Here is a 9,688-nt window from a genome sequence, read left to right as displayed (position 1 = left end):
CTAACCTTGCATCGAGTCGTCAATAGCAAAAAAAAATACTGTTCACAGCGGTACTGTTCATCGGAACTGTTCACACTGTATCAGTACTGTTCATCGCCGCAACTGTAGCAGTACTGTTCATCGACTGTAGCAGTACTATTCATCCGAAAATTATTATTATTATTTTTTTTTTCTCTTTTTTCCCCATACCTTGTGGTTGTTTCTTGTTGTTCTTGCTTCTTGTAGTTGGCTTGATAATTTCTTGAAGTTCTTGGATTACATATAACATTCTCCAAGTTATTCCTTTGTAAACAAGCACTCGATTTGAGGACAAATCGTCTTTCAAGAGGAGGGGAATGATGAGAACATGAAGATTTGCATGGATTCCTTTCATTTTACAAGTCTTCACATTCTAATGATGGTTGATGGTGCAATCGGGCTCGAGAATCATTGAAGATCCAAATTTTTCAAATTTTAATTGGCTTCCAAATCTTGATTGGTATCTTGATTGATTTCCAAATCTTGATTGATATCTTGATTGATTTCCAAATTGAGAGTTAAGTAAGTCGCTTGAATTAGGGAATAAAGGCTAAGGTCATGTTGACCATAGTTAAGCCAATTGAGTCAGTTAGTTCCCTATTCTAATTAAATTAGAGTTTTAGAGAAGTAGTTAATTACTTCCAAATTTATTTAGGAAGTTGTGTCAAGTCAAATAAGGAAGCTTGTATTGTTTCCAATTTAGATTAGGGTTTTGAGTCTTGTAAGGCTATAAATAGCCAACTTTATTTAATTATTGAAAAGACAATTATGAGATGAATAAAAATTGAGAGTTTTCTCTTTCTTGTTCCTTTGGGAGCGTTCCTTGATACACTTGCCTGAGGTTCACTAATTCGTTTGGTTACGGGTTGAGATAATATCAACAAGTTCGTAGTCACGGGGATTAGAGGGGTCGTAAGGTCTTTCCATCTTTGTATCCATAACCTGGTCAAGATAGATCCTTCCGCTGCCTGATCGATTCGGTTCTTCAAGACAGGTTCTTGTTGGGTCGAGTTCGTATCACACAGGACCAACTACTGGTGCTGAGACTACACGAGCTTCTAGTTCTCAACCCAAGGATAAAGGCAAGGCTCCAGCAACTGAGGAATCAGATGAAGATGGTGATGAAGAAACTGAAGAAGAAGAGGATCCTGCACAGTATCGTCTGGCAAGGAGAAGGCCTGGATCATCTAAAATCACCATCTAGGCACTACTAAGTCATTGCACCTTTATCTAGGACTATAGTTTATCTTTTGCATTGTACTTTTGTATTAAGTGCTGGACACATGGTCTGTACAACTGGATATTTTCTTTACTGCTTATGAATGTTATAACTAAGTATTTTGTTATGAATGATATAATTGGTTATGTGTTTGTGCAATTTGCTGGTTGAATGAATGTTTCTGATTGATATCTGCTCAATGATTGATTCCAAACTGTGATGTGCATTGTAAATGATATTGTTTCTAATGAGATGCATTGCTGTGATGTATACTGCTTCGAAATCTTGTGATGACAAAAAGGGGGAGAATTGGTATATTGGAATTGGATTTGGTTTAACACTGATGGTATAGAGTAACTAGTTAGGGGGAGTCAGTCTCAGGGGGAGTTAAGTTGGATCAGCACTGATGATGTGGATTGCGTTTCTTTCCTGTATACTACTCGTGCACTTCGTTAGGGGAAGCTATTATATTTTGCTCTATCCAATTGTTTTGTCATCATCAAAAAGGGGGAGATTGTTTATCTCAACTCATATCTTTTGATGATTACAAAACAATTGGATGTTTCTAATACCTTTTGTAGAGATCCTTTTCAGAAATGAACCAAACAGGTCTGTGGATTTAAAGTAGAAAAAGAAGATAAAAAAGAATGAAGTCTGCTGAGGATGATGTCGGACGCACAAAAGGAGAGTATCGGACGTCCGACATTCTTTGAGTATCTTCGGACGAATAAAGAACTCAGACTCGGACGTCCGAAGAAGACAAGCCAGGAGTTACTTGTTTACTGATCAGGATCGGACGCTCAACAACTGTGTATCGGACGTCCGACAAGTATTGCTGCTCTTCGGACGAATCACTCAGGATGCATCAGCCGTCCGAAGGAATTGAAGAAGAAAGTCCAAGAATGCATCCTACCCTCGGACGCATAAATACCAAGTATCGGACGTCCGACAGCACCAACGGCTAGTTGACTCTTCAGTTGCTTTCTACCCGTTGACAGCATTAATTGAAGAATTCTCTGGTCTCTTATAAATAGAACAAAGTCAACCACTTCAAGACAACTTTGTACAACAAGACTCCATCAGATTGTGAGTGATTCAAGTGCTAGAATACTCAAAAGGAACATTTGTACTCTTTGTTTTGTGCAATCTTCGTGTAGTTTTTCAAGTGTGACACAGCTTCTTCAATAGTGTAGCATAGTGAGGGTTTGCGAGTGTTTGTAAAACTTCCTTACTTGACCAAGTGTGGTTTGGGGCAAGAAGGAAGTGATCCCTTCCTTGTACACAAAAGATTGGTTGCAAGTTTGTTCAACTTGAAGTAACTTGATATATAAAGGTGGTGTTCAAACCTCAGTTGTGTTTGAAGCCTGGTTTGTTTCTTTACTTTCATTTACTGCTTTTCTACATAAACTATTCCTCTCTTCATCTCACGAATATCTGTGCTCTTGTGCTATCTCGTTCATTGGGAGGTTTTTGAGAAAAGAAAGGTAATCTGTGAAAAAAGTGGACTATATTTTAGCAGTTCTTTGAAAGCCTAATTCACCCCCCCTCTTAGGTTGTCTTCGATCCTTACAGCTCTCTAAGAAAGTAAGTAATGATCAACCACTTAATTCTTGATTTATGGAAGATAGATTACACTCATGAGCTCTTGGATTCTCATGGGCAGCTTTAACTTGTTAAAGGATTGGTGAGTGGGCTCTATGAAATCCCACAATGACTTTGATGATCTGATTTGATAAGATTAGATGTTAATTGTGTTGATTAAGTGTTAATTTAGTAGAGTTAAGTGATAAAAGTGAAAAGGAAGTCAAATGAGGGGTTGCATGTGAAGGTGCCGATTCTGCCCTGCCATTTTCGTGCATTTTAGTGTACTTTCTTGAAGTGAAATTGACTTGTTTCTGATGTAAATGTGTAATATAGGTTGTGTGTAAAGTTTCCTCAAGATGTTACGTGATTTGGGTGAGTGCATGTTGAGATTTAGAAAATTTGCCAAACTGGAAAATGATTCCCGTCACTACCAGACAGTCATCTTGTTTCGGCTATAATTCATCGCTCCGATGTCAGAATCGAGTGCCGTTTGTTGTACTAAAAACTAAACATTCCCAGCTTTCATTTGGTATAAAATGCACACTCTGGTTCCTCTCGAGCGAGCCAAACCATTCGTTTAAAAATTGCTGTCCTGTTTCGTTTGTCACTGGGAGGCAGATTATGAACTGCGATTTGATGCTCCTGTATGAGTTAGTTATGGACAGATTTTGAGAATGGTTTCTTCTAAGAAAATATAACCTTATGAGTCTTGTTTCTAACACCACAAACCACACTCAATTCTGAGTTGAATTGAGTGATTTATGATCGAAATTCAAAACTGACTTTGTGAACGAAAACAGTGTTTTGGACAGATTTGAAACTATGTATGGTTTGGGACTTGTTATCCGAAGCTTCTTAGTGTAAATCATCTATCGAATGTACCTTGGACACATTTTGGACATTTTCTACTGGAATGAACCATGTTTGAGATATCCCTTGACAAAATGTTTGGAAATAGAAAACAAAAAGCTCAAGGCAGTTTTGCCTTAGGATTTTTCGAAAATTTGGTTGTTTGGTTGATTACCTTCCCGAAGGTATTTATCCATGAAATTTGGTAGAGATATAGTCCTTATATGGTAGTATCATACTGCTAATTGTGGTGCTAATCCGATTCCATTTCATTGCCTAACTAAATTTCCAAAATGCATGACTTGACTTTAGAAAACCCTTGTTTAACAAGGAAATTTGAGTAACTTTGAGCTACCATATCTTGTTGCTCAAAACCTCAATTCTCATTCTGCTTGTTCTATTCTAAACTTGGATTGCAACTCTAATAGATTTTCAAATTTCAAAGACTAGTTCGAATTGAACGAATTTTGCCGAATTTCCAAATTTGGCCAAAAACCAACCCCGAAAGCTGTCTTCATGTTCAAAACAGTAACTTTGAGCCAATGTTTTAATACTTTCCGTCTGGAATCATGGAAAAGTGTATTCTATGAACTTTTAGTATCTTGGAAGAGGTTTCCAACGGTACCAAGTTTTCCAATTTTTGACTTGTAAAGCGTGAGATACGATTTTTCTAATGTATCGTATCAAAACTGAAATCTTCCGAATTCCAAGGAAATGGAGTTTTTCAAGTACTCCTTATTCCTTCGATATTACTTGAATGTTTTATACTTGATTTCCAAGATGAAAACTAAATTTCTCTTGTACTTTGAAACCCCACTTGAGAGTCTCGATTTAGGATAATTTGGGCTCGTTTCACGAGACTTTCTAAGATTGTACTATGGTACGATCTTCTTTAATAGTGGGGGTTTGTGAATGATAGTCTATTATTATTTGTTCAGGCGCACACGAGGACCTTCAAGAGGATCCCACAGTGAATGTCTAAAGCTCCGAGGGACATTTCTTCCTCATTACTTATATTGGTGAGTGTCAAGTGTATGAATACTTGATACAAATTTAATTGTTATGATTGTTTGGAGATTTTGAAAATAGAGGCGGGTGTGTACTTTACCGCACTCATTTTTATTTGAAATAAATGACTCATGATTCAAATGTACTAAATGAATTATGAATGACTTAATTGAATGAAATGAGATGATTGAATGATTGAATGAAATGAAATAGTATGCTATGGCTGCATACGTCGTTGGAGTGAATCTCCTCGACTCTCAAATGTAAATGGGGGACGCCCAAACTCATAGGCCGACCTTGGACTCGAGCCGACATGGGCTTGGTTGGGAACCTTGGCGAGCCATGAGATAATGAAGCTCGACCTAATGAGAGGTCTTGCTTGGAATACTCGTGGAGTATCGCCTTATAAATGTTTTGCGGGCTCGGGAGGTGCACGGTGGATGGAGGGAAGTAAGTGGTGATCTACGGAATGGAAATATGGACCCGGTTGACGGAGTGTCATCGCGGGAAGGTATACGAATGACATCGGCAGAGCGAGTGGAACTTAGCTCCTGAGAGCTACTATATCCTTGAATTGTTTCTGTTTACTTTTCCCGCTCGAATTGTTATTTATTGCAATATTGTTGCTCTATTTGTTAAATTGGGATTGTTACTTGAACAATGTGCTTGCATGTGTGTTCTTGGCCTCACGAGCGTTTTGCTCACCCTGTAGATTTATTTTTCTTAACAGGATGGAACATGGACTGAACTTGGAGAAACCCCTTTTGGTGTACTTCTAGCTTAGGGTTTCTAATGTAATTTGGACTAGATCTCTTATTGATTGTACTTTTGGGAATCTAATGTATGATTTGGGTATTTGATGTACCTGGATGTTGTATATTTTGGGAACTTGATGAAAGGGTTGGATAATCGTTATATATATTGTTAAGTTTGGAAGTTTTCCGCACTTTCTTACTTATCTAGTGTTGTTGAATAGTATTTGCATTAAGCTTGAACGAAAATTGCTTGAGTCCTGGCGAGAGTTGGGCAGGTGTTCCGCGGATACCCTTTGGTTCGCCTTAGGGAGAAGTGGGGGCGTCACATGTTCATCAAAAGAAAAAAACAAATAACAAAAAAGAGAAAGAAAAAACTTCAATAAATTCCAGTACTAAGTAATTGGGAGTTTTCATTTGAAAATGTCGACTTTCGCGTAAAAAGGTATTGGAATTAAGGAGAAATAAGTGAACTACGGAGTACTTAGGGATCTTCATCTAAAAATATTGATTTTTGCTTTAAAAGACACTTTCATCTTTTTAAGAATGAATAAAGGAAAAATAAAGTGAATAGTTCCCTCTTAAATCTCATAAGTTAGCATATTTCAATTCAAAGGAAGAAACTCTGAGGTGATAATATAGGTTAGTTATTTGTGAGAGTAAGTGAGATAGAGAGACTGACTTTGTTATGTGGAATCTTGGGTATAATTGTCTCTCTTTTACCTGATATAATGAGTAATGAGGGTAATAGGAATGGTTGCATAATGAAAGCTTGCTGATTTGAGAGAAGGATTGAATTTCAAATTCACTTAATTCGTCTCACCTCAAATCATTGCTGGGTTATTTTTCTTATTACTTGATGACAAGTAATGATTTAAGTGTGAAGGAATTTGATAAGTGTTTATTATTAATATTATTAAGTAGTATTTTGTGCTTATTTTTTATGCAACTTAGGATGATTTAATTTGTAACTTGCTCCCTAAGTTTTTTAATTTTGTGAATTTCATTTGAGCAACTTAATGTGCAAATGTTGGTTATATTTGTAGGAATGGAGAAGAGTTATTAAATATTGGATCAAGTAGGACACACTTCAAATCCATTAGAGCTTGATTTAACGATAACTTGGAAAGAAAGTCGGTTATTCAAGGCAATTGTTCTTGAAGCCATGTATGAACTCAATTGAAGACATCTTGTTTTGAGCCTTAGAATTGAATTGGAGAAGAAAAGAAGCAAGAAAACGTATTTGAAGACAATACGCGACCTTAGAAAACACCAGTGAAAGTCACATATTGCAGGTCGTGTATTGTGCACAGATTTTCTGCAACTTGTTCTGCAACTTGCTGTGTTTTCACATTACTTTCCAACTCAATTCCAGCCTAGAATTTCAGCTACATAAGTTCAAGAGACCCTAGGATAGTGGAATGGAAGTTTTATGTCTTTTCATTGAACACTTTTTGACTTTCTTAACATTATATATGCAAGAATCATTAGACAAGAAAGGAGTTAGTCATTAGAAAGAGTTCTTATCAGATTTTAGCATTTAGAGTTTAGTTTTAGTTTTTTCTTGTTCTTCTGTGATTACCCGCCCCCCCTAGGGCATACCCAAGGGTTTGGCAGACTGCCTACCCAACTCTCACCAGGATTCACTCATTATTTCAATCAACTCTCAAGATTAACCATTCAATCCTCCAAAAATAACATTTAAGTTCTACAATTCAACCAAAATACAAACTTATTTACAACCCAAAAGCCAAATGTAAGATACAATATCAAATGTCAAAATACATTCTATCTACCAAAGGTATAAGTACAAGAGGGTTAGACACACTAATTCACACTTAATTGCTCCGGCCTCCACTCCTGTAAGGAACATAAAAGTAAAGGATTGAGTTAAAAGCCCAGCGAAGTTCCCAAACAAGCATCAAGTAGGTAAAACATAGAAATATTACATTTAACACTTTACACAGTAATAAACAGTCATTCAAGAAATAAACATTCAATCATTGGAAAGATACGTGCTCACTTGGAGCCATTCATTTAGCCATTCAGTCTCCAACCATTTTTCTTATTCCTCCGACATTTGAAAACATTTAACAGTGAAAACTCCTTCAGTGTTCATTTCATTCATTCATTTCAATCATTGCATTGTATTCACTAGCCAGTTCTCCACCAGACTTTATGGTTATACTCGAGTATACCAAACACTGTTCCAAGGTCACCAGCCGTCCGACCGAAACCGCTTCTGGCTCGAGTCGACTGGCAACGAAAGGCAAGGGCCTAGTTCAGCCAAAAGCTTACATTCATGCACAAGTAACGTTCAATCATTTGATCATTGAAAATTCGCATTCACTAAGGTCGAGTGCGATAAAATACACACTCGCCCATTGAAAATCCATTTAACAATCATTGAGAAGCGTTTAACATTCAAGCAAACATTTATAACATTCCACATAATCATTGGAAGCACAACATGCAAGGAACACTCACCGATATCAGTAGAGTAAATGTCAAAAGTTCGTCTTCGAGTTATACTCGTGCTCACCGACAAATCCTAAGAACAACCAAGATAAAAATATTATAGTCCAACCATCCAAAGGTTAAGCAAACAAAGTTCGCATATTAGGTTCAACTATGAGCCACAAGCCTATACAAGATGGCCTCTCAAACACACATGGTTCAAGGAAAAATTTGGTAGCACAAGTCAAGGAAAAATCTAAATGTATCCTAAAATGAGGAGAGAAATTTAACCATCCAAAATCTCACCAAAATAAGGTTTAAAACCCAGAAAATGTTTTCCAAAGTTTTCCAAGTCCCACTCAATCCATTTGATAAAAATTTCAGCTTTGGTGACATTTTCTGAAAAGGTATAACTTGAGTTTCGTAAGTCAAAAAATCACAAATTTACACCATTAGAAAATAGACTCTAACCACTAACATACTTTAGAAGACATCTTCATGAAATTCAACTTATAGGCTAGTCAAATTTTAGTTCAAACTCACTGCTGTCTCATGTGCAAAGACAAAACAGTCATGGTTTTTCAAGAAACTTTGCAAATTTGTTGTTATTTATAGGAGTTGAACCAAACTCGGAATTTTATATCATTGAAGGCTTATAAGTCTAGTTTCAAAAGCAACAAACGGAACTCAATTCCGACTTTCCTATACAAAGTTATAGTCAATTTCCCAAAACTATGCAGGGCTTCCTACGAAAATTTTTCAGCAAACTATTAGTTTGAAAAACTAGGTTTTCTTTTCTTAAACCTCTTTGTTTTGGCTCAAAACTAACACAAATGCAAAGAAATATCTTGTAACAAGTGTTTTGAGTAAAATCATATGCAAGAGGAAGACAAAAATGCCCTAAATTCACACCTCAATATCACTTCCACTCACATGAACTACAGGAAAGAAAAAGAGCCAGCATCTCCCCTGTTTTTTCCTAATTTTTCCCTTCAATTCCAAAGCTGAAGTTTCACAGGAAAGCAGCTCCAACAAGTCCACAAAATATAAACTACAAAGAGGTCCTTATTTCAACCACAAAACTAACTAATTTAAGTATATATCTAGCACATACACATCATAACCCTAAGTTGGAAATTTAAGTCCTAGGCTGGAATTTGACGCCAAGAGTAAGAAATCCTTTAAGTGAAGCTAAAAATACATGTATAAGTTGGAAAATCCTCATGGCAACCCAAAATTTCATAGCAAAGCTAAAAAATAATCATTTCATGGCTGGAAAATATGAATCCAAGCTAGAAAAGTTTCACCAACTTCACAACCCATGAAATCTTCCATAAAACTTCCATATTCAAGTAATATATCCACTAAAATGCAAGATTAAAGGGGAAAAGTAGTTCCTTACCAAGATTACCTTCAATCCCTAAGAAGAGTAGCAAATCACAGCTTTCTTCCTCAAAATCATACCACACCAAACTCCTTCCTTCCTTGTTGCAACCTTTTATGGATGGATTTAGGGTTTGAGGTTGATTTTCCCACAAAATCAAGCTAGAAAGCAAAATAGAACTTGAAGAGTTTTCTCTCTTTTCTTCCCTTAGAGGTTCGGCCACAAGGTGTAAAGAAAGTGATGGATTTTTCTTCAATTTTTCAAGATAAAGGCAAAGGATAGTCTTGGTCAAAGTTGGGTTTGATGGTTGACAGGTGTCAAAATCCAATTCCATTCCTATCTCTTTGTCTCTCTTGTGTTTCTTATAGCTAATCCATCTTGTGTTTCTCTAATACACTCTTAACACTTTTAATCACA

The sequence above is a fragment of the Coffea eugenioides genome, chromosome 1 (assembly GCF_003713205.1).
Source record: "Coffea eugenioides isolate CCC68of chromosome 1, Ceug_1.0, whole genome shotgun sequence".
In the NCBI taxonomy this organism is placed as follows: domain Eukaryota; kingdom Viridiplantae; phylum Streptophyta; class Magnoliopsida; order Gentianales; family Rubiaceae; genus Coffea; species Coffea eugenioides.
The sequence above is the reverse complement of the archived record's forward strand: the minus strand, read 5'-3'. Positions refer to the sequence as shown.